The 25557-nt window shown below is 36.3% G+C and overlaps 2 protein-coding genes across 12 annotated transcripts in view; both read left to right on the forward strand.

Annotated features, from left to right (window-relative positions):
* The window catches only part of LOC127858464 (neurofascin-like), a 254106-nt gene that overhangs the window by 137295 nt on the left and 91254 nt on the right, over nt 1–25557 (forward strand). For 4 of the 11 annotated variants that reach the window (XM_052395649.1, XM_052395651.1, XM_052395650.1 and 1 more), the window contains exon 20: nt 13373–15125. The exons of 1 other annotated variant lie outside the window; for it this stretch is intronic. The gene's annotated coding sequence lies outside the window, so the exon portion shown is untranslated. Of the gene's footprint in view, nt 1–13372; nt 16033–24915; nt 24998–25204; nt 25346–25557 lie in introns of those variants that run through there. 6 more of the 11 variants (XM_052395654.1, XM_052395656.1, XM_052395655.1 and 3 more) reach the window with 6 other exon arrangements.
* Nucleotides 1–25557, forward strand: part of LOC127857451 (uncharacterized) — a 295553-nt gene that overhangs the window by 35231 nt on the left and 234765 nt on the right. The window lies entirely within an intron of this gene.

The raw sequence follows: 25557 nt of genomic DNA on the forward strand, positions 1-25557 counted from the left end.
ACTATACAATATTCATTGCTCTTTAACTGAATGTTATGTCACAGGATGCTTTCCCAACCACTTTGACTGCGGAGCTAGTGGGGACGGCTTTTCCTTCTGTATCCCGGACAAGCAGGTGTGTGATTCCAATCCGGACTGCCCTAACCAACGGGACGAACAGAATTGTGGGGGTATGTATCTTGAACTTGTTTTGAGCTGCTGTTTTGGAAAACTGTGCTTAATGCATGTGTGTTAATTGCCATCCCACATTAGCATGTGCAGTCTACACTAGAGCTGTAACGATTGGGTTTGATGCATCGAAAAACCAGTTCAACGCTGCTGATTCGATTTCGTTACCAATACAGCCAATTTCGATTCGATTCACTGATCCGCATTTTAAACCTTAATTTCCAAATCCGTCGTCTAAACTTTCTTGTCATTTGTAATACGTCTCTTGATTGGTCAGTAGCCAATATGGCATCTAATGAATGAATGAATGAATAGCATGCTAAGCATTACAACAGCCGGTAAAATGGCTTCTTAAACCACGCTGAAAGACACACCGTCAAAATTTAAATCAAAAGTATGGGAACATTTTGGGTTTCGGGAAGGTTCTGATGCAAAGACAACTTGCAAAACGTTTTTTGTTGACGTAAGATGAAATCAGTCAGTTGGATTGTTGTTCCCTACCTGTTTTACTGGAGGGGACTTATGGTTTGCACTCTGTCTGTCTGTCTGTCTGTCAGTCAGTCACACTTTTCTGGATCCTGCGATAACTTATAAAGTTCTTAATATTTTTTCATGAAACTTGAAACATAGATAGATGGCAATATGGACATTATGCACGTTACTTCATTTTGTTCCTACGTCAAAAATTATGGTTGCTATGGCAACAAATAGACTAGAAATGCTGCTGAAAATGGTGGTTTTCTGGATCCTGTGATAACTTTAAAAGTTCTTAATATTTTTAATGAAACTTGAAACATGGATAGATGGCAATTTGGACATTATGCACGTCATTTCATTTTGTTCCTACGTCAAAAATTCTGGTTGTTATGGCAACAAATAAATATTCTGACATAGGTGGAATTTCTGACAATGGTGGAGCCGGTAGGGGATTTTTATTGCTTGGCAATAGTCTTGTTTTCTTTCTTCTCCCCACCCCAACCCCCCCTCCACCCCCACCCTCGCAAAATGTCATCCATCAGGAAAAGTTAACACCTCGGACATGCATTTTTGTTTAAGTTCACAGTGCATGTATTGTAACATTAATTTATGATATTAACTGTGTACATCAGACTTCTTGACATAATATGTATATGTATGTATACATATTACGTATATGTGAATTAAGAAATAAAATAAAGATGAAAACTTGCCTCTTATCATTTTGTAGGTAAATTTTATGGGCTACCAAACATTTTATTTTACCTGAAAAATAAGAAATATTTTGGACACTGTATATGTGCATGTTTTGGTTTTCCAGTAACAATCACATGTGGTGAGGGTACTAAACCTTGCAAGGGTCATTGTATCTCTGTGGCCAGTGAGTGTCCAGTGGTCATGCCAACATGCACATTCCCTGGATTCGGGTGTGACAACAACAAGTCATGTCTGCAGGGTAACCAAGTCTGCAACGGCAAAAACAACTGTGGGGATGGCTCGGATGAGTTGGGATGTGGTGAGTGGATATGTCTCCCGATATAGAATTGTTTTTTTCCGTCAGTCCGTCTCTTCGTCTGTCACAAACCTTTTTAGGTCTATATCTCAGAAACTATTTAATTTATCAAAATAAAACTTCATAGGTGTATATATATCAATATGGAGAAGTGACATGGACAAGAACCATAACCCTTCACTTTCTTTAATAAGAGTGATAGCCTTAGTTTTTTATTTGATGTAACTTTTCAGAGCTATATCTCAGATACCATTCAAGACTCCAACATGCAACTTCCTTGATGTATTGATATTAATGAGCAGAAGTACCATGCTTTAGAACTATAACCTTTCACTTTTTTAAGTAAGAGTTATTGCCCTTTGTTGTTTTTGTATGATGGAACTTTCCAGGGTGAAATCTCAGATACAATACAAGATTTCAACATGAAACTTCATGGGTGTATAGATATAAATGAGGAGACTTTGCCATGCATAAAAAAACAATTACCTTACACTCAAATATTTTGAATTATTATACTGCATATATACTGATTAGCACCATCCATAAACACAATTTATTTTTCGGGGGATATCAATTAAAGGAATTTGCTGGTTCATCATATGAGCCGTGTCCAGGGAAAACCAGGCTTTACTCTTTCAGTGCGGGAACCCAGTTTCGAAGGCCTTTGCAAACAGTTTGGATCCAGATGAGACGCCATAGAACGTGGCGTCTCATCAGGATCCAAACTGTTTGCTATTCTGATAGTATTCTTTGAAAAAAATCGAAGAAAATGCTAATTTTAGAAATTCTGTAGACGACATTTTAGCAGACGACAAATTTCCCAGCATGCTAAGGGTTAATGCATGTGCAGAAAGTGTCGTCCCAGAATAGCCTACGCAGCCTGCTCTGGCCAATCAGGAACAACATTACGCCTTTATGGAATTTTTCGTTTAAAGGAGTTCACTTTAAAGCAAAAATTAAGTCTGTGATTGGCCTGTGTGAACTGCACAGGTTAATCTGAGACAACACTTTACACACATGCATTAAGCCCCGTTTTCCCAGAGCAATCTTCTTACATGTGTGACCAGCCATGCACATTTTGGTCCAAATGATATACTAAACCAAAGTTGTATTTTTATGTCCCTCAGTCTATACTGAGGGACATATTGTTTTTGCCCTGTCTGTTGGCTTGTTGGTTTGTTTGCGTCAAACTATTAACATTGGCCATAAATTTTGCAATATTGAAGATAGCAACTTGATATTTGGCATGCATGTGTATCTCATGGAGCTGCATATTTTTAGTGGTGAAAGGTCAAGGTCATCCTTCAAGGTCAAATATATGGGGGGGGACATATTGTTTAACAAACACATCTTTTTTTAAATGTTTTATTGTAGCCCTGAATGTGTATAATTAGATTTCATAGTTTATTTTGCTATTTGTTTAAAGGTTATCTTATCAACAAAGTTTTATTACCAAGAAACAACCTAAATAGAAGAAAGACTTTGTTGTCTTTTAAAGTTTTGTCATTTCTTAAAACAATAAAGAAAACAACCTTTGTTGCGTTACAAATTTTCATGATTACTTACCAGTATTTCTCTCATTATGCCCATGCAGCTGGCGGAGCAGTGATAGAGCGCGGGCGGTTCCGGTTGAACAGTGAGCGTACAGAGTTGACCCTTCCAAAGGTGATGATGAAGGATATCATGTGTTTCCAGTGCCTCGTACAGAATGAGTATGGTGTGCTCTTTGGCGACGGATGCCTAACTCCTATTGGTAAGTGTTAATTGTGGTTTTTAACCCACCATTTTTTCTGATGTTTACTTGATGGGCATGAAGAGTTGCAAAATATACATGTAAATTGTGTTTTAATATCCTATTGGTAAAAACGAAGCATAAAGTATGTGCATGAAGTGTTGTCCCAGATTGGCCTGTTCAGTCCGCACAGGCTAATCAGGGACGACACTTATTTTTATAGTAGTTTAGTTTGAAGGAAGTCTCTTCTTAGCAAAAATCAAGTTTAGGCAGAAAGTGTCATCCCTGATAAGCCTGTGTGGACTCTAGAGGCTAATCTGCGAGCATGGAACACAGAGATATGCACACACAAAAAACATGCATTTTTAAAGATTTGCAAATAACGGGAATTGACCAAATTTGATTTAATGTAAACCAATGCGAAATCATAACTTTTATACATAACAAGACAGTATAATTTGTGTTGTTATGTCCCAACATGTAGGGGGCATACAGCAGTTGCACTGTCCGTCTAGCATTCTGTTTCTGAAGTTTTTTTATAGACCTTTTCAAGTTTTGTTGTGTGAGCCTATGTGTATGAGTAACAGATTAAGTTCGCGTAGCTTGCACTCTGTTCAGGTTTTATGCTGTTTGCTGTTCATCGGTATCATAGGGTTGCAAATGAAGCCTTTAAAATTGTATCATATTAAGAAATTCTGAAAAATAATTTGGGTTTAAAAAGATGAGAACCTTTTTCAGTTTACCACTCATTCTCCAGCTTGTGATAGTGCCTATTATGTAGACATATGAGTCATACTCTGTGAAAAGGGGGTTTAATTCATGTGTGTAAAATGTCGTCCCAGATTAGCCTTTGCAGTCTGCACAGGCTTATCAGGGACGAGACTTTCTGCCTAAACTGGAGTTTTTGCTTAGAAAAGACTTTCTGTAAATGAAAAATACCATATAAGCAGAAAGTGATATACCTGATAAGACTGTGCAGACTGTACAAGCTAATCTGGGACGACACTTTACGCACATGCATTAAACCCCCTATTCACAGAGCACGGCCCATATCTTTTTTCTTCCAGTATGTGTAATACTTTGGCAGAATGAAAAGAAAATAATTTCAAACAAGTTGTATTTTTGTCCTTGTAGGTAAAATTGAGCTGACACTCCCTCCCAATGACACGTACTACACGCAGCCTGACAGTGTGATCAATGTAGGAGTGGACGCCACAACAGACGCTGATTGGATGAACCAGATGGCCTTCAAATGGTACTGGTACCGGCCCAAGGTCGCAGAGAGTGGGCCCAATGAAGGACAGGAGATCATTGGTAGGGGGCGATACCCTTGGGTATAAAACAGGCATATTTTCTGACCATTTTTTTTTTAAGGATTGGAAATATATATTGCCCGAAAAGTACTCTGATGTGGGAAAAACAATAATAAAATTAAAAGAACAAAATCATAAAATTTGGTTATAAACTTTGTTAGATGTAATTGAAATAAAATGGATATATGATAATCATTAGACACCTATTTAAAAAAAAATCAAAAAAAATCATAATTGGATTTTTATGCCCCCGGATCGAATGATCGGGGTATATTGTTTTAGGCCTGTCTTTCTTTCTGTCTGTCATTGTATTTGTGTGTCCCAAAACTTTAAGGTTGGTCATTACTTTTGCAATATTGAAGATAGCAAATTGATATTTGGCATTCATGTGTATCTTATGGAGCTGCACATTTTGAGTGGTCAAAGGTCAAGGTCATCCTTCAAGGTCAAAGGTAAAATATATGGCTTCAAAGCGGCGCAGTAGGGCGCATTCTGTTTCACAAACACAGCTCTTGTTGTTTTTGTTTCAAATTGGGATTTTTCTTTTACGACTTTGCTTAAAGAATGGGTCTTTTCCAACGCCATAAAATACCTGTTAAAGGAACCTCACAACATCAGAACCATGATTACAGTTGTGTTTTTTTTGTCAAAATTGTGTACAAATAATTGTTGAACTTAAAATTAATTTAGGTTACAAATGTAAAAGTTTCTCATTTGCAACTTCATTTCACAAGCAAACAAAATCATAATTTTTGGTGAAATGCATTGCTATGCATTGTGTTCCAATTTGAACCTCGACCAAAACTCAACTTCTGATAGGCCTTTATAACCAGGTTTTTCTTGCACTTGAAATAGTCAACAGACATTCAGCTGCAAATTTGTATTTTAATGAAGGAGGCTTGCTTTCCATGGGCATTTGCCATGAACAACTTCATTACTTGTAAAGCATCTGTTCTCATGTAACCCAGTTACAAGTTTAACATTGAAGTTGCTCAGGCGTAATCACGGGTTCGATACCCACTGTGGGAGCGTTCTTTACATCTCCCCCATAGACACCAAGTACAGGTTAAAGTCTAGGAAACAGACTCCAGAGTGTTTCAAATAAGCCTTAGGCTATCTATGCAATCAAGCTAAAATTAATTGGTTTAAACTAAATAAATTGGTTAAAAACTAAGTTAGAAATTAGGTCATGCATCTTTCACTAAATGTTGTGGAATTTTATCTTAGTGTTTACATTTTTAGCTCATCTATTTTTTGAAAAAAAATTATGAGCTATTGTCATCACCTTGGCGTCGGCGTCTGCGTCAGCGTCGGCGTCGGCGTCCGGTTAAGTTTTGCGTTTAGGTCCACTTTTCTCAGAAAGTATCAATGCTATTGCATTCAAACTTGGTACACTTACTTACTATCATGAGGGGACTGGGCAGGCAAAGTTAGATAACTCTGGCCTGCATTTTGACTGAATTATGTGCCCTTTTTATACTTAGAAAATTGAAAATTTTGGTTAAGTGTTGCGTTTAGGTCCACTTTTTTCAGAAAGTATCAATGCTATTGCATTCAAACTTGGTACACTTACTTACTATCATGAGGGGACTGGGCACGCAAAGTTAGATAACTCTGGCGTGCATTTTGACAGAATTATGTGCCCTTTTTATACTTAGAAAATTGAAAATTTTGGTTAAGTTTTGTGTTAAGGTCCATTTTATTCCTTAAGTATCAAAGCTATTGCTTTCATACTTGCAACACTTACTAACTACCGTAAGGGGACTGTGCAGGCAAAGTTATGTAACTCTGACTGGCATTTGGACGGAATTATGGGCCCTTTATACTTAGAAAATTGAAAGTTTGGTTAAGTTTTGTGTTTTGGTCCACTTTACCCCTAAAGTATCATAGATATTGCTATCCTACTTGGAACACTCGCAAATTACATAAGGGTACAGTAAAAGGACAAGTTGCATAACTCTGGATGTCATTTTTACGGAATTATGGCCCTTTTTTGACTTAGTAACTTTGAATATATGGTTAAATTTTGTGTTTCGATCCACTTTACTTCTTAAGTATCAAGGCTATTGCTTTCAAACTTCAAATACTTTCATGCTTTCATGAGGTTACTGTACCTGGCAAGTTGAATTTTACCTTGACCTTTGAATGACCTTGACTCTCAAGGTCAAATTATTAAATTTCTCTTAAATTGCCATAACTTCTTTATTTATGATTAGATTTGATTGATACTTTGACAAAACTACTCTTACCTGACATACCACAATAGACTCCACCCAAACCATCGCCCGTGCCCCCCCCAACCCCCCCCCCTATTTTTTTTTTTTTTTTTTTTTTTTTTTTTATAAGATCATCTCACAAATGACCACCACACCCTCACACTATACCCCCCCACCTCACCCCCCCATTTTTTTCTATGAAACGGTTAAAAAACACAAATATTTATTTTTATTATTTTATGTTTGAAATACCGTCCAACCATCGCACCCAAGAATCCCCCCCCCCCCCCCCCCCCCCCCCGATTTTTTTTTCCTTTTTTTCGCATTTTTGGAAAAAAATGTAATAAATGTCCACACCCCCACACAATGCACCGCTCTTCACTCCACCCCTCCCTCCTTTGTGATTGAAAATGAGAGTCCCTTCACCTTTAAAAAGAAAATAGATGAGCGGTCTGCACCCGCAAGGCGGTGCTCTTGTTATAATTTTTTACTCAGGAGTAAAGTGAAAATGGCTTAATGAATTAGCATAAAACCAGAACAGCCTCCAAGCACTCGCATTCTGTTGAATATTTAAGCTGTTTGCTGCTCATTAGTATCCTAGGGTTGGAAATGAAGCCTTTAAAAATGTAATCCATTAAAAACGGTCTAAAATCTAATTAAATTTTCTAAGCGACTAAAAACACATCAAAGTCTGTATCAAGTGGGAAAGGGTTCTAGATACAAACAGCAAAATTGCATTTTTATGTCCCCCAGATTATAATGGGGTACATATTGTTTTTTCCCTGTCTGTTGGTTTGTTTGTTGGTTTGCGTCAAACTTTAACATTTTCCATAACTTTTGCAATATTAAAGATAGCAAATTGATATTTGGCATGCATGTGTATCTCATGGAGCTGCACATTTTGAGTGGTGAGAGGTCAAGGTTATCCTTCAAATTTAAAGGTCAAATATATGGGGGACATAGTGTTTCACAAACACATCTTGTTCATTTTAAACTTTGTTATGTTATTATATGGGCCTGTGAGTTGTTTGCTATTCTCAATTTCTGTGTTGTAAGACATTCTCAACAATATTTATTTACAGTACGAGAGCAGCTTCCGCCAACAGACATGTACAGGGACTATTTCTCCGTATCTCTATCTGGCAAGAATCTGACCATCACGATACCGAAAGTAGATCGCGAGGCATCTGACAAGACCCAGTATGACCTGTACAACGTACTGACTACAGACAAACTATTCCAGGTTGTTGTGGCACATAAATATGACTCTGTGGAGCGCAATTTCACCGTCACTGGAGAGAAAGTAGATCCACCAAGTGAGTTGCCTTACCTGCTTGTTATGAAGATTGTTTCTAGTCTCACAAATTAAATTTCTATATCTAGAAATTTTATTCTTAACTCGAAATATTGACCAGTGCGAGTACACCAGTGCGAGTTACACCATTACAAACAAAGTATTACGGAAGTGGTATTTTGTAGTCTCATTTTCAGTAGATTGTTTAATGTGGATAAAGTGTGATTATTTTGTAAAGGGTTTTTACTTCCACATTTCTCAAGCCCAATATTCCATACATTCCTGAGTTATTTTCCCTTGAATATAAATCACAAAGCTTTGCTTGGATATATGTCACTTTTGTGACAACGCTGTAGAAGAAATTTACCAAGTTAATGCTGGAAAACTTGTATTTATATGAACATTTGAACCGTGCTCTGCAAAAACAGGGCTTAGTACATGCGTGTAAAGTATTGTCCCATATTAGCCTGTACAATTCACACAGGCTAGTGAGGGAAGACACTCTCTACATAGAATACATTATCTGCTTTTATGGAATTTTGCATTTTAATTTGGTCTCTTCTTTACAAAATCCAGTATAGGCAGAAAGTGTCGTCCCCGAATAGCCTGTGCAGACTGTGCATGTAAGCCCCCTTTTTCCAGAGCAAGGCTCATTTTTGATAAAACTGGGCATAATACATGTGCTTAAAGTGTAGTCCCAGATTAGCCTGTGCAGTCTGCACAGGCTAATCAGGGACGACACTTTTCGCCTAAACTTGATTTTCGGTACGGAGGGACTTCCTTGAAACTAAAAATACCATTAAAGCCGAAAGTGTCGTCCCTGATTAGCCTGTGCGGACTGCACAGGCTAATCTGGGACGACACTTTAGGCACATGAATTAAGCCCAGTTTTCTCAGAACAAGACACATTTAATTTCTGTTTCAGTTGTGAAGCCAGTGGTAACAACGGCCAGCTTCAACCTGTGGTTTATAGCTCTCATCCTGGCTATCCTTATCTATTTTATAGTAATAGCTCTCATAGTGAGTTTCAAGTACAGGAACAGAGGTGGCACCTATCTATGTAAGTATATTGTTTTAAATGTGATAAAGAGTTGTCAGAAACTTTTGTAACCCCTTTACCACTTAGATACGTATTTTTAGGCATATGTAGTTTCATTGAAAGTTGTATTTAATTAAGACCTCTTACTAGATTCAAGTTTTAAAGGCTTCATTTTCAACCCTTAGATACTGATGAGAAGCAAACAGCATACAACCTGAACAGACTGCGAGTTGCTCGCAGGCTTTTCTGGTTTTATGCTGTGTGCAAATAGCCATTTTCACTTTGCTTCTAAGTGGGAAAGGATTTAATTTCAAAGAAAGATAGTATCTGCTGTCGGATGAATTCTTCTGTGCATTTCATAAGCCTGTTTTGAGTTGCTGACATTCGTACACAATTATTCTATGTCAGGTTATGGTAATGATCATGGATTATATAAAACACGAGAAATCAATACATCATTAATTTATATGAGCCTTGTCCTAGAAAAATCAGGCTTAACTCTTTCAGTGCGGGAACCGAATTTTGAAGGCCTGTGCAAACAGTTTGGATCCAGATGAGACGCCACAGAACGTGGCATCTCATCAGGATCCAAACTGTTTGCTATTCTGATAGTATTCTTTGAAAAAAATCGAAGACAATGCTAATTTAAGAAATTCAGCAGACAACATTTTAGCAGACGACAAATTTCCCAGCATGCAAAGGGTTAAAGTTGTTTCCCAGATGAACCTGCGCAGTCTGCACAAGCTTATTGGGGCTCAACCTTTTGGCCAAGACTGAATTTTTTTATTTAAAAAAAGAGACATTCTTTTGATAAACAATAACATAAAATGGAAAGTGTTCTCCCTGATAAGCCTATGTGGACAGCACAGGCTAACCTTTGATAACACTTTAAGCACATGCATTAAGTCCTGTTTTCCCAGAACGCATCTCATATGTGTTATTATTGTTTACAGTGGACAAGAAAGAGAAGCAAGCTGGTTACAACCCAGTTGAAGAACTAAAGAACGATGGCTTCAATGATGTGGGAAGAATGTAAGTTGCTACAAAACAATGTCCACTGTATCGTGGATTCAGTATTTTAAATTTCCTACAATAATAGTGCTTAAAAACATTTCATGACAACATATGTATCTGCTGATTATTTTATAAGTCTGAAATAAAGCTATAACTTTAAAAAAATATACAGAGAGCTAACATGCTACTTATGCTTGGGTTATTAAACCATTCAATATAAGTAGACCTGTTTTATTTTATTTGTCAACATAGTTGTAGCAACCTGACAGACTCTTATTACTGTCTTGTTTCAGTGCAATTTTAAGTCTTCAGAGCTCTACAGTACAGGCTTTTACATTGTTGTATACAATTTTCTTAGCATCAAAGCTCCAAATTTAGCCGCTCTTGGTGGAAATAAGGCTTAACACATTTATTCCTAGCGTCTAGAAAAAAGGCCTTGGCAAACAGCGAAGACCCAGATGAGACGCCGCATGAAGGGGTGTCTCATCTGGGTCTGCACTGTTTGCTGAAAGGAATTTCTGTAAGAAATATTCTAAATATAGAAAGAAATATACTAGACATCCCTAATTTTGGAAATAAATTGATCCAATTTAGAAGGATGGGAGAGTCCACTAGGCATAAATGGGTTAATGCATGTGCGTCGAGTATCACTCCAGATTAGCCTGCGCAGTCCACGATGTGTCACAAGATTATCAGTGATGACCAACGCTGGATTTTTGTTTAACAGAGACTTGCTTTAATCAAAAGATTCCAGAAATGCAGAAAGTGTTGTGCCTGACTACACAGACTCATCTGGGAAGATACTTGTTTTTGATGCACATTGCACATGAATTAAGCCTTTTGGTTTTAAAGAATTTGGCTAAAAAACAAAAGGGGCCAAATTTGACTTAATGTGTGGTATTTTTCTGTTGCAGAGGTGATGACGATTACAATGATGCACCTGACACGGACGAAGAAGCTCTCTCTGTCTGAAAGTGTGAAACCGTACGATTCTGATGAAGATATTACCGAAGAGTATGGGGGAGATTTTGACGTCAGTAAATTTAACGAGGACGGTTCATTTATAGGACTCTATGGTGATAGAAAGAGCAAGTATGGAAATGAATCAAAGGAGGCAACGGTGTAGTGGATTTAGTTCAAATTAATGTTATTTAATTCTCATTTTGCTGGTATTTTATGCAAGCGTATGGACCAATTAAGTGCATTATAGCATGACAAGCTGTCTTGTTTATTGTACGATGTACTTGAATCTTTGGATTGTGCCATGCAGTCACAATTTCAAGTTTGTTATTCTAGAGTGTGAATGAATTACTTTTCACTTTTTGTACAGTTTTAAGATCATTTAGCTTTTGTATTTAGATGTGACCCTTAAACATAGAACTGTAGTGGAAATTAACATACGATCAATTATTTAAATTCTATGTAAAAATAAATTATTTACTTGTCATATATATGATATAAAATATCACAAAATTTTATGGATGGAAGCTTTTAATGTGTTAAATCTGTGTATTGTTACAATGAGATAATGTCGAGTCCTTTATGTATAAATAAACTTCCAGTTGTACATTTCTTAAAGTCTGATAAAGAAAGCTCATTTCAGAGATGCGCAGCAAACATGCATTTATCGCTGATTATATATTAATTTTACTAATACGTACAGTAATAGTGTTGCTTCAATTACAACTGATTCTTTATTCTATTCTATTTACCATTTTATATTATTTTTTAAATTAAACCAGCATATACAATAGATCGTATCATCGTTTTCATTGGTTCACATTGGCATAATTTTATGTACTGTGCAATGACCAGGTTACAATGGTCTTATAGGAATTTCATAAAAAATTATTTTCACTTATGTTTATTTGTACTCTTTACACATGTTTACATGTAACTTATTTGCTTTTTTAGCTCATTATTTTAATATTGTGAACTAAGAGTATGATCTATAGTTTGCTGTTTTTTAAGTCTTTATAGGGAACACAAAACGTAAGATTTATGTATACTATAAATGAAGTTTACTGAATTGTTATAAATAATCCAGTAATATATTGTTTATTATGCATTTTTGTTTTATCAATGGTTTACCTATACAAGAACTTTTGGTTGTTTGTTTTATCAATGGTTTACCTATACAAGTACTTTTGGTTGTTTGTTTTATCAATGGTTAACCTATACAAGTACTTTTGGTTGTTTGTTTTATCAATGGTTTACCTATACAAGTACTTTTGGTTGTTTAATTTGCTTTGGGGGTTGTGAGCTGACGTATATATGAGCATGTCTCTGGGAAAAACCAGGCTTTCTTTGAATGCTCAAAGTACTATCCCAGATTAGACTGTGCAGTATGCACAGACCAACTGCACAGGCTTGTCAGGGATGACACTTGCCACTTTTATTGAGTTTTTCTTTTAAAGTAAGTGTTTTCTAAACAAAGACCCAGGCTTGGTGGAAAGTTCCGTTCCTGATTAGCCTGTGCTGACTGCACAGGACGATCTGATAATTACTTTACTCATATGCATTTAGCCCAATTTTCCTAGAGACTAACTCATATGTGTAATATGTAACCTGTTGACTTCTTGACTTATGTGAGGGGAGGTCCATTGTACATACGTGTGTGTATCAATACCTGCGTATATATGGAAGCTTGGACATTGTATATACATATACCCATTCTACATACATCTGTATAGTGATATGTCAACTGAGGCATTTTTTTTTTTTAATAGGCAATAATTATTTCATTCCTTATGCTATAATATTGGTTGATTTTTTTTGTATTTTTGAAATTTGGAAGTGGTTTTTTCCATTAAAACTATCATTATTCCTTTCGTTTTTTATGTCTATTTTCTTTTAATTCATTCACCTTATATTCTTTTCGCAAATGTCACCATAATTATCATCACCGTTAAATCCTGGCCTGTTTCTTAAGTGTTTTTCACCAAGATAATCATTACCATTGACCTACTTGTCATCATTGTATTCATATTAATCACTTTTAAAGTGCTCATGTAAGCTTTAACATTTACCGTTAGATAAACATATTGTACTTTCTTTGCTTTTATCGTCATGTTTAGTTGTTTGTAAAACATATCATATTTCCCAAGGTTTTATTTGTTCAGCTGAATATTAAGTATATTGCTGTATTTTTTCATAAATATGAATATGGGCTGTGCTCTGTGAAAAGGTCATTTAATGCATATGCACACTCCCAGATTAGCCTGTGCACTCCACACAGGCTAATCAGGGACAATTCTAGTTTTATGATATTTTTGGTTTAAATCCAGAAAGTGTCGTACCTGATAAGCCTGTGCAGACTGCACAGGCTCATCTGGGATGACACTATATGCACATGCCTTCAACAGCCTTTTCACCGAGCTCGGTTCATATCCAGAAATTAAGCAACATTAATCCCCATATACATTTGCATGGGTTTTTCTTCTATGTTCTCTTATTAGTTTACATGTGTCACTTGTAGATACAGAACCATTCATATAACCTTCATTTCAAATAAAAGAATAACTTAAATTAAAATTTGGCAACTATTTATTTATTCATGTGGTTGTTTGCCCTTTGGCTGTTGTGATTTCTTTTTTAAAGAACCATATTTTACAAGTTCAAATTATCGAGAGAGTCTAGCATTTGTCTGATGTTAATTTGGCTATCTATAATTATTTAGTGCAAAAATTGTGATAAGAATGATCCATTTTAGCCAATGTGTTTGATAAAGGATTAAATCATGAAAAACAACTGTGGTTGCCTGTAATATTTGGTATGGAAAATGATTGTTTGCTAAAAGTGTGAGCTTACATACATTCCTTTAGAACAGGCTAGTTTTGTTACTTCAATTTTAAAAGGAAGTCGTTATTTAAACCAAGTATCAAGTGGAATTGAAAAGTGAACAGTAAGATTCCATGTTATGTTAATGATTCTAAAAAACTGAAAAGGTACAGTTTTAATAAATCAAATATTAATATACATATATTGTCATCATTACATTTGCTTTATTTTTTATTTTTTACCGTTTTTATGCTCTATTGTTTAGGCATGCTGTGTCTATAAATTAAGTTAGACATGCTTTACTGTTGCTTACAACATTTTTGTAACAATTACTTCTCATTATATCGCAATGTTTTAGATTAGGTTTTAATTTAGCATTTTAGTTTCTTGATAATATAATTGTAAAAGATTTATGTATAATTATAGTATAGGTGATTATTTTATACATATTTTTTTATACACTTTAGCATTGTTCACATGGTTGTTGGAAATGTAGTTTTAAGTGCTTAATAGTAGATTGCAAATGTATATAATAACATAACATGTTTACTAATATATGCAGTTCTAATTAAATCTAGTATAATTATGTAGCATTAGTGGTTTTTGTCTGTTGTGAAACAAATTTCATAATTTTTATTTCATGTTACAATGTTAAAACATTTTGAATGTGAATTTAAATATTAACAAGCTTTATGTTGATATTTTCAGTGTGAATCGTAAGGTATAACATACCCACATTTTCTAAATGAATGTATGCGGAAACATATGATTATACAAACAAAAATAATCTATAAAATATGTAAATAAATATTCATTTTTTACTTGTAGACAACTTAGTTACCCATCAGCAGCATTCCTACTTTAATAGAGATGTTGCAAAACTTCACATACATGCTCATATGAGTGGCGCTTTGAGAATATCATGCTTAGTGCATGTGCATAAAGTGTTGTCCCAGATAAACGTGTGCAGTCTGCGTAGGCTAATCAGCGGAAACACTGTCCACCTAGACGGGATTTTTGTTTACAAGGAATGTTTTTGAAAGGAAGAATTCTATGAGGGTTAAAAATGTCTTTCCTTAGGTGTTCCAGCGGACTGCACAGGCTAATCTGGAACAAGATTATAAGCACTTGACTGCACAGGCTTATCTTGAACAACATTGTAAGCACATGCATTAAGCCTGGTTTTCCCAGAGTGCTGCTTCTTTATAATGCACATACATAAATACATAGCCTGCTCTCTCATAGTGATATAACTGACAAGTGTGCCCCATTTTAAGTGTCATGTAAAAGAGTGTGTTTGTAAATAGTGTGTGTAATTATGTAAATACAGAATATGGTATCGCAAAATCATTCTTTCCACATTGGTTTGCAGGTTGTCAGAGTCCAGGTTAATGTTATGCCCTCAGTGTATGTTAAAATTTTATTGTTTTGTAAAATTGTACACTCGCGAAAGGTGATTTAACCTGGTTTGATATTTTTGACCAGCGTATTTTCAAATTTTCAGTAATCTTGTGTAGGCAATGCAAAGTTCTCTTTAAAACTTTTGATACATTCACGTATATTGAAAGATTTATCGATAGTTTTCAAAATGTTTAAAACAAACGTCTAAATTGACCTGAATACAGTTGATAATTTATTTGTAAGAATTTCTTAATTAAAAAAGAACTTAGATGCGTTTCTCACATTTAATGTGTGTACAATTACAATATTGTGTCTTTGTCTTTTCCATGAATCAATGTTTATGCATGTTGAATTTACAGCATGTTACGGTATAATACTAAACACTTTCAAATAATTGTCGACGTGTCAAGTTCCATGATACTGTATATAGAAGGTACAGAAGATGTTTTTGCCATGGAAACTCTGTATCTTCACAATATATGACCAATGCAATTCATACAGTATATGTTAAGCGTTAAAATGGTAACATGTATCATAGAAGGATTTTTCCTTCGATAAGAACAAATAAATTGCTTTCACAAGTAAACAGTATGTTGTTTTCATTACCCGTGTTCATGCTATCCAATCAAAGAAATACGGTCATCATATTTTCGAAGGTACTAATCTTTGAACAAACAAAAAGATTAAAACAAAATAATGTTGCAATACTTTGCACCTGTTAGCTCTGATGTTATGCTATAAAGGAAAATAATGGTGTCATGGCTGTGTAAGGCAAGCAATTTTACAGGAAACCTGCATATTTCCCGTAGATGAGTGCTAAGTAAAATGAGGTATTAGCATGCAAGGTAATCTGCATATTTCCCGTAGATGAGTGCTATGTAAAATGAGGTAGTAGCATGCAAGGTAACCTGCATATTGCCCGTAGATGAGTGCTACATAAAATGAGGTATTAGCATGCAAGGTAACCTGCATATTTCCCGTAGATGAGTGCTATATAAAATGAGGTATTAGCATGCAAGGTAACCTGCATATTTCCCGTAGATGAGTGCTATGTAATATGAGGTATTAGCATGCAAGGAAACCTGCATATTTCCCGTAGATAAGTGCTATGTAAAATGAGGTATTAGCATGCAAGGTAACCTGCATATTTCCTGTTGATAAGTGCTATGTAAAATGAGGTATTAGCATGCAAGGTAACCTGTATATTTCCCGTAGATGAGTGCTATATAAAATGAGGTATTAGCATGCAAGGTATCCTGCATATTTCCCGTAGATAAGTGATATGTTAAATGAGGTATTAGCATGCAAGGTAACCTGCATATTTCCTGTAGATGAGTGCTATATAAAATGAGGTATTAGCATGCAATGTAACCTGCATATTTCCTGTAGATGAGTGCTATGTAAAATGAGGTATTAGCATGCAAGGTAACCTGCATATTTCATGTAGATGAGTGCTTTATAAAATGAGGTGTTAGCATGCAAGGTAACCTGCATATTTCCCGTAGATAAGTGCTATGTTAAATGAGGTATAAGCATGCAAGGTAACCTGCATATTTCCTGTAGATGAGTGCTATGTAAAATGAGGTACTAGCATGCAAGGTATATCCGTCTTACACATATTAGACCTTCGTGCGATAGACACAAATGATATTGCAGCACCATTAGTAATATTCCAGCCAAATGACAAAGTGAACAAATATTACTTGTTTTCATATTAATTTTGTTAACATTGTCATTTTTACTGTGGCACGATATTTCGGACGGTGAAAAACTTTTGACAGTTGGCCTTGCAAATGTATGAACGACCTTACGTATGTCGACCAATGTCATGGGATTAGGGACTATACGGCCCAGATTAGCGGACCATACGGCCCAGATTTGCGGACCATACGGCTCAGATTTGCGAAGCATACGGACCATGTCTTCATCAATATTTATTTCGTGTTCCTTCAATTTTGTATGAAAAAATTTAAGAAAATATTAAAATTGTAGTATTTCATGTTCATTAAAGCATGTTTTATATGATTTCATCGTGTAAGGATACTCGGACTATACGGCCCAGATTTGCGGACCATACGTCCCAGATTTGGGAAGCATACGGACCATGTCTTAATTAATATTTCTTTCGTGTTCCTTCAATATTGATTGAAAAAATTTAAGAAAATATTAAAATTGTAGTATTTCATGTTCAAGCATGTAAGCACACAAATATGGATACGTTTGTAACTTCCTTTATTGTTTGTTATAATATCGACATCCAAAATACACATCAATTTCAGACACACATATATATAGAATACTTTTAAACAAATACATATATATGTAAAACAAAAAAAACATATATAGCAATTGTGTGAGATGTGAGCAAACGAATGTACAAGAACAAAGGTTTATTACATACATACAATCAAACAAAAAACAAACACATAAAACAAATATATATATAAACTATATTCATAACAATTTCGAGATCTAGACTCGCAATGTATAAGAACAAATATTTATTATATACAACAAAACAAACAAACAGATATATACCTTTTTACTCAATCGTTCACACTAGCAAACAAACAAACACACGTGCACATTTACACAGGTCCGTACAGTCTACAGCGCTCATTTAGAAGCTGACTTGTACTAATCTCTTTTTTCCCATAGCGGTCCCAAGCCGCGCACTAACGCCCTTGGGTGGCACAGGTCTGCCTACTCTGATGACGATGTAATTTCTTTTCCTTGATGAGCTTGCACTGCATAGGCACCTCTTTAGCTTCGTCAAACAGCAGGGTATTTAGCAGGTAGAATGAGAGATTTCCCTTCTTCGCCCGCCGGTAAAGGCGGTTGTGCCAGCCTTCTACGTCGTTGTTGGTCCTCACTGATCTTCCGTACACCGACCAGTTGTCAACTGCCCATACGTTGTTCGTCAGCCACGTGTTTTCAACATAGGCGAAGAAGGGGGCTAGTTGTTCGCTTTGGCCTTTCTCCTCTATTTTACCGAACGCGGGACGGATGTCAGCTGGTGGCAGAAGAGGGAGCGCGAAGCACTTCCGTAGCAACTTATATACTCGATCCTTACTCTCATACCCCGTACTGAGTCCAATCTCCTGACACTTTCGCCACATTGCCTGGCCGAAGTCGAAGGCCTGCGGGATCCTTGTAGACTTGGCGCAACGCCTGCCATAGACCGGCCTCAAAGTCAACAACGAACGTTGTTACTTTCGGTTCACTGAGAAGAGTGTTCACTTTCTGCAACACCTGAAAAGATTAATAAACAAACAATACTAACTGAAAATAAACCATACTGAAAATAGATTTCGTTATCAAATATGTGACGCGAGTTTACTTTCTGCAACACCTGAAAAGATGATGATAAGAATTATAATATCAATAAAAACTGAAAATAAACCATATTGAAAATAGCATTAGTTATCAAATATTTTACGCGAGTTAACTTTCTGCTACACCTGAAAAGATGGTTATAATAATATCAATAATAACTGAAAATAACTGAAAATAAACCATACTGAAAATAGCATTAGTTATCAAATACGTGATAAAATATTTACCTTTTTATAATCCCTTCGTTGTCTCCCAGTCATGAGAACGAAACACAGTGGCAGCTGTTTCACCACATCTTCATACTTCACGAAGGCATGTATTGAGAATAGCTGCGTTATCGGCGCCTTCACGACTTTGAAGGTTCCGTCCAAGTACCAGGTTTTAGCTTTCGCCAGCAGCTCCAACTGCGAGTCAGTCGCCAGAATCACGTGCTTCTGGTCCTTTACCGTGACCGTTCCCCTGTAAAAGGGATCGTTGAGCGCATCGCTCAGGTACTGCTCATCGAGCTGAAAAAAAAATTCAATAGACTATTGTACATTACCCCTTAACATCTGTAAAAATAATCAACAAAATATGGAATTAGTGATATATTGAACGTCATCTATTTGTTTTTAAGTTGCCACTTATAGCCGCGATTTATAGGACTCGAAAGCGTGTATATAAGCCTACGGCGTTCGATGCAATCGAGCTAAAATAAATAGGTTTTAACTAAACTATTATGCACAGAACGAATGGGATCTATCTTACCTCAAATTCTGTCGATACTGGGTCTGTTGGTCGCATGTGCTTGCGACACCTGTTGGCGAGTTTACACAGATTCTTCTCACTGTTTCGAGCACCGGGTGGTAGGTTTGGGTCGTTTACATGTAATTCCTCCAACACACGACGGACAATGACGGATGCACTCTCGAACATGTCACCTCGAGCTGCCGCTTTGATATGTAATAAAAAGCGAAACACATTCTAGCAACTATTAAAAATGATTGAACATTCGATTTAATTCTGTAATTAAAAGCGAAACACATGATAATAAAGAGTTCGATTAGTTCTAAGTCCTGTATACTTTCGACGTTGAACTAATAAAATCAAAATGTTTGGACATTTTATGACAGATACATTAATATAATAACCTCTTTCGCGTTCTGAACAGCAGTGAGAAGGCCGGGATTTGCTGGGTGACTGTTTCCCCGTGATCCTTTCACAAAGGCATCCTCAGTTTGCTTGATGACCGCCGGACAACCAGTTCCCTTTCCTCGGACGCTAAATCGCCACTCCGTCACACCAGAGACCAGGGTTCTCTTCAACACAAACGCATAGCCTTCACTGGTTACTAGCTTCCGCGAACCTTTCTTGGAACCACCATCCACCACAGTGTACGTAGGTGTACCATCTAGTACGACATCGTGACGGTTTCATCGTTGAAGTCACTGAAAGAAATCATTGTTGATTACTTTACATTAATTAATATGAATAATACCAAATTAATTGAATCAAATAACAAATATGTATGCGATACATACTATAAATTGAATAATGCATATATAAAGCGGGCTTGTATAAGCTTTATTGCGGAATAAATGCTGTTGTTGTTATATAGAACTAAAGTGTAAATTAGAACAATTATAATTGTTGTTATAATAAGAAGTTAAGCAAAGGAAGGTTATTATTATTTGTATAGAACAACAAATATTTGTATTTGTTTGATCTATTATTGTATATTATAATTATGATAACTTTTTAATTTGTCCACCCAATTAATTTATTCAATTAACAAATGAGTAAGTGATATATGTATATTATATATAATATATGACTATAGTGATACATTATAATTTATTGCTATAATATGATTTAAAACATAGGAATGATGTTATGTAATTAATGTTATGAATTTTTAATCGGCCCACTTACGTCTCATCTAATTTCGATTCCATGGAACGCTCAGAGCGACTAACGTCAAACATTGACGTTAAGTGATCTGCTCACACCGCGTCCATAGTATCCCCACTTCCTGACTCTTCGTGCAACAACAGAGCAGCCTGTGTTGCTTCAATGCCCGTCGGTTCACCAGGCGACCGCAGTACGTGGATGACTTCATTTAAATCCATGTCATCATCAGAGGTATCGTAGTGACGACACCTCATACATACGAAACGCAGTTCATCCTGATTTCGAACCGCTTCGTCATATACCTCGGTCGATATCCCGGTGTTTCCACATCGGATATGATGCCACCGTTGGTACTTGTCACAAGTGACCGCTCTTGAGTTGGAGTAAATTCTCCTTAAGCAAATCAAACATGGAGGCGCGGGCATTTTTTTTCGAATATGGTAAGACCATATCCATACTTGATATTTATATTGTCTTTAATAATAATGATTGTCACACTTTACCTTTAATTAGTAATTAAAGACGTGCTCACTCTATAAGCATTAGTGTAAATATCAACATCAATCAATATTAATGTTATAAATAGCGCACCGGATGTGCAAATATAAGCCGTTGTTGTCCGTTGTTGTCTACAATTATAACGATTATCACACTTTACCTTTAATTGGTACTTACAGACGTGTTAATCCATAAGGGTATATTATCAATAACTGTAATAGATAAGATCAATCAGTAGGTGTCATAAATAGGGCGTATCCAATATACAAACGTACGAGTCACTTATTCGAGTACCCCTATTGCAATCATAATATATTTCATCACGCGGCATGTATTAAATTTAATATTTATGTTATAAATGTTTATTACCGTTTTCACCACGCGACATGTATTAAATTTTATAATTATGTGATATTTTTTTATTACCGTTTTCACCACGCGGCATGTTTTAATTTTAATTAATATTAATTTACAACTTTATGAAAATATATTCTGTCCATTAAAGTGCATGTTTGCGTGATGCGTACTGCTTAAATGAATAGTTCAAGAAAACATTAAAATGAATTTAAAATCTGGGAGTTATAATAACTATTGCAAAAATATGACACAAACGTTTCATTTCCCGTTTTGTTTATTTTAAACACCTTTATAGTACAATAGTAGCACAGTATTGTAGTATATTCGTGTTTTATAATAATATACATGACGTGAAGAAACATGTGGTCGGTATGGTCCGATAATCTGGGCCGTATGGTCCGCCGACCTGGCCCGTATGGTCCGCTAATCTGGGCCGTATTGTCTGGGCATATGGTCCATGATCCTTATGGTCCGTATATACCATGTCATGTATACCGGCCTGTCTCCTGCCTGCCCTACCAAACCGGGCTCGTCTTCATGAACCAATTCGACAAACTGCCATATTTATGTATAAAAAAATACAAAAAAATACAGAGTAATCGTGTTACTTGCAATAACATTTACAAACCTTAAAGAACAAAAATCCTTGAACACAAGATCGATCCGAATTGTTGGTAACTCAGTCTGAAAATGAAGATACTTTCAGTATGGCAGATTAAAGTAAACAATCAATATTAACTCTTTTCATAATTATGCATTTATTAGCAATAAATAATATGTTTGTTACATTGATGACACACTAATTAATAACATCAGGATTTCTGTTGAAGTTTTTCCCCCGATCCATATTTACTGCTCATATTCTTGCATGTTTTTCGTAAACATGATATTTGGTAATACATGTGGCATCTTCAGTGTTTGAAAGATTTTTTTTCCTTTATTTTGATTTAGTGACCATGTTTTTGATCCAAAGTGACCAAATTTGAAACGTTATGCTAAAATTGCATGAAGATTTGGCAATACATGTGAACACTATAGTGTTTTCAGGCGTTTGCTTTGGAAGATTTCTTTTAACTTGAGAATTAAGAAGATCGTTATCGGCGTGACTCCAAGCCATTGACTTTGATATGCCTACCGATAGGCCAATACAAGCCATTGACTTTGATATGCCTACCGATAGGCCAATACAAGCCATTGACTTTGATATGCCTATCGATAGGCCAATACAAGCCATTGGCGTTGATATGCCTACCGATAGACCAATACAAGCCATTGACTTTGATATGCCTACCGATAGGCCAATACAAGCCATTGACGTTGATATGCCTACCGATAGGCCAATACAAGCCATTGACGTTGATATGCCTACCGATAGGCCAATACAAGCCATTGACGTTGATATGCCTACCGATAGGCCTCTGCAAGCCATTGACGTTGATATGCCTACCGATAGACCAATACAAGCTATTGACGTTGAAATGCCTACCGATAGGCCAATACAAGCCATTGACGTTGATATGCCTACCGATAGGCCAATACAAGCCATTGACGTTGATATGCCTATCGATAGGCCAATACAAGCCATTGACGTTTATATGCCCACCGATAGGCCAATACAAGCCATTGACGTTGATATGCCTACCGATAGGCCAATACAAGCCATTGACGTTGATATGCCTACCGATAGACCACTACAAGCCATTGACGTTGATATGCCTACCGATAGGCCAATACAAGCCATTGACGTTGATATGCCTACCGATAGGCCAATACAAGCCATTGACGTTGATATGCATACCGATAGGCAAATACAAGCCATTGACGTTGATATGCCTACCGATAGACCACAACAAGCCATTGACTTTGATATGCCTACCGATAGGCCAATACAAGCCATTGACGTTGATATGCCTACCGATAGGCCAATACAAGCCATTGACTTTGATATGCCTACCGATAGGCCAATACAAGCCATTGACGTTGATATGCCTACCGATAGGCCAATACAAGCCATTGACGTTGATATGCCTACCGATAGGCCAATACAAGCCATTGACGTTGATATGCCTACCGATAGGCCAATACAAGCCATTGACGTTGATATGCCTATCGATAGGCCAATACAAGCCATTGACGTTGATATGCCTACCGATAGGCCAATACAAGCCATTGACGTTGTTATGCCTACCGATAGGCCAAAACAAGCCATTGACGTTGATATGCCTACCGAAAGGCCACTACAAGCCATTGCCGTTGATATGCCTACCGATGGGCCACTACAAGCCATTGACGTTGATATGCCTACCGATAGGCCAATACAACTCATTGACGTTGATATGCCTACCGATAGGCCACTACAAGCCATTGACGTTGATATGTGTACCGATAAGCCAGCGTGACTCTAAGCCATTGACGTTGATATGCCTTCCGATAGGCCAGCGTGACTCCAATCCATTGACGTTGATATGCCTACCGATAAGCCAAGTGACTACAAGCCATTGACGTTGATATGCCTACCGATAGGCCAAGTGACTACAAGCCGTTGACGTTGATATGCCTAACGATAGGCCAACTTCAAGCCATTGACGTGAATATGCCTACCGATAGGCCAATTACATGCCGTTGACGTTGATATGCCTACCGATAGGCCAACTACAAGCCATTGACGTTGATATGCCTACCGATCGGCCAAGTGACTACAAGCCATTGACGTTGATATGCCTACCTATCGGCTTGACTACAAGCCATTGACGTTGATATGCCTACCTATCGGCGTGACTATAAGCCATTGACGTTGATATGCCTACCTATGGTCGGGACTACAAGCCATTGACGTTGATATGCCTACCGATAGGCCGAGCAAATATGACTCATCGAATGTGCAGACAGCCGTCATAATATAATGCAAGAGTCACGAGTCCTTGATCAATGCCCTTCGATGTTGTCAACCTCTTTGGGGTCGTGCTGCAAGTAGACGTGTCGAGATAAGGGTCGTTTTGTATTTTCATGGTCCGACAACAACGTGAAATCGTACAGGCTCTGCGATGATTATATTTATTAAATGATATTTTATGAAACGTGTTAGAGCCTTCATCCTTACCTCGATAGCAAACAGACACAAAAATACAAAATGTAAAAGTTAAACCACGATAATTAAGTTGCCATTAGAAGAAGTAATAAGACGGTGTTACATAAAACATCGGAACACAGTGTCTATTTCTGCTTAATGTATTTCAATTAATTAAGTTAGACATGCTTTACTGTTGCTTACAACATTATTGTAACAATAACTTCTATTATATCGCAGTGTTTTAGATTAGGTTTTAATTAAGCATATTAGTTTGTTGATAATATAATTGTAAAAGATTTATGTATTATTATAGTATAGGTAATTATTTTATACATATTTTCTTATACACTTTAGCATTGTTCACATGGTTGTTGGAAATGAAGTTTTAAGTGCTTAATAGAGATTGCAAATGTACATAATAACATAACATATTTACTAATATATGCAGTTCTAATTAAATCTAGTATAATTATGTAGCATTAGTGGTTTTTGTCTGTTGTGAAACAAATTTCATAAATTTTATATCATGTTACAATGCTAAAACATATTGAATGTGAATTTAAATATTAACAAGCTTTATGTTGATATTTTCCGTGTAAATCGTAAGGTATAACATACCCACATTTTCTAAATGAATGTATGCGGAAACATATGATTATACAAACAAAAATAATCTATAAGAGTATGTAAATAAATATTCATTTTTCACTTGTAGACAACTTAGTTACCCATCAGCAGCATTCCTACATTAATAGAGATGTTGAAAATTTTTTTCACATACATGCTCATATGAGTGGCGCTTTGAGAATATCATGCTTAGTGCATGTGCATAAAGTGTTGTCCCAGATAAACGTGTGCAGTCTGCGTAGGCTAATCAGCGGAAACACTGTCCACCTAGACGGGATTTTTGTTTACAAGGAACTTTTTTGAAAGGAAGAATTCTATGATGGTTGAAAATGT

Source organism: Dreissena polymorpha, chromosome 14 (genome assembly GCF_020536995.1).
Source record: "Dreissena polymorpha isolate Duluth1 chromosome 14, UMN_Dpol_1.0, whole genome shotgun sequence".
NCBI classification, from domain to species: Eukaryota; Metazoa; Mollusca; class Bivalvia; order Myida; family Dreissenidae; genus Dreissena; species Dreissena polymorpha.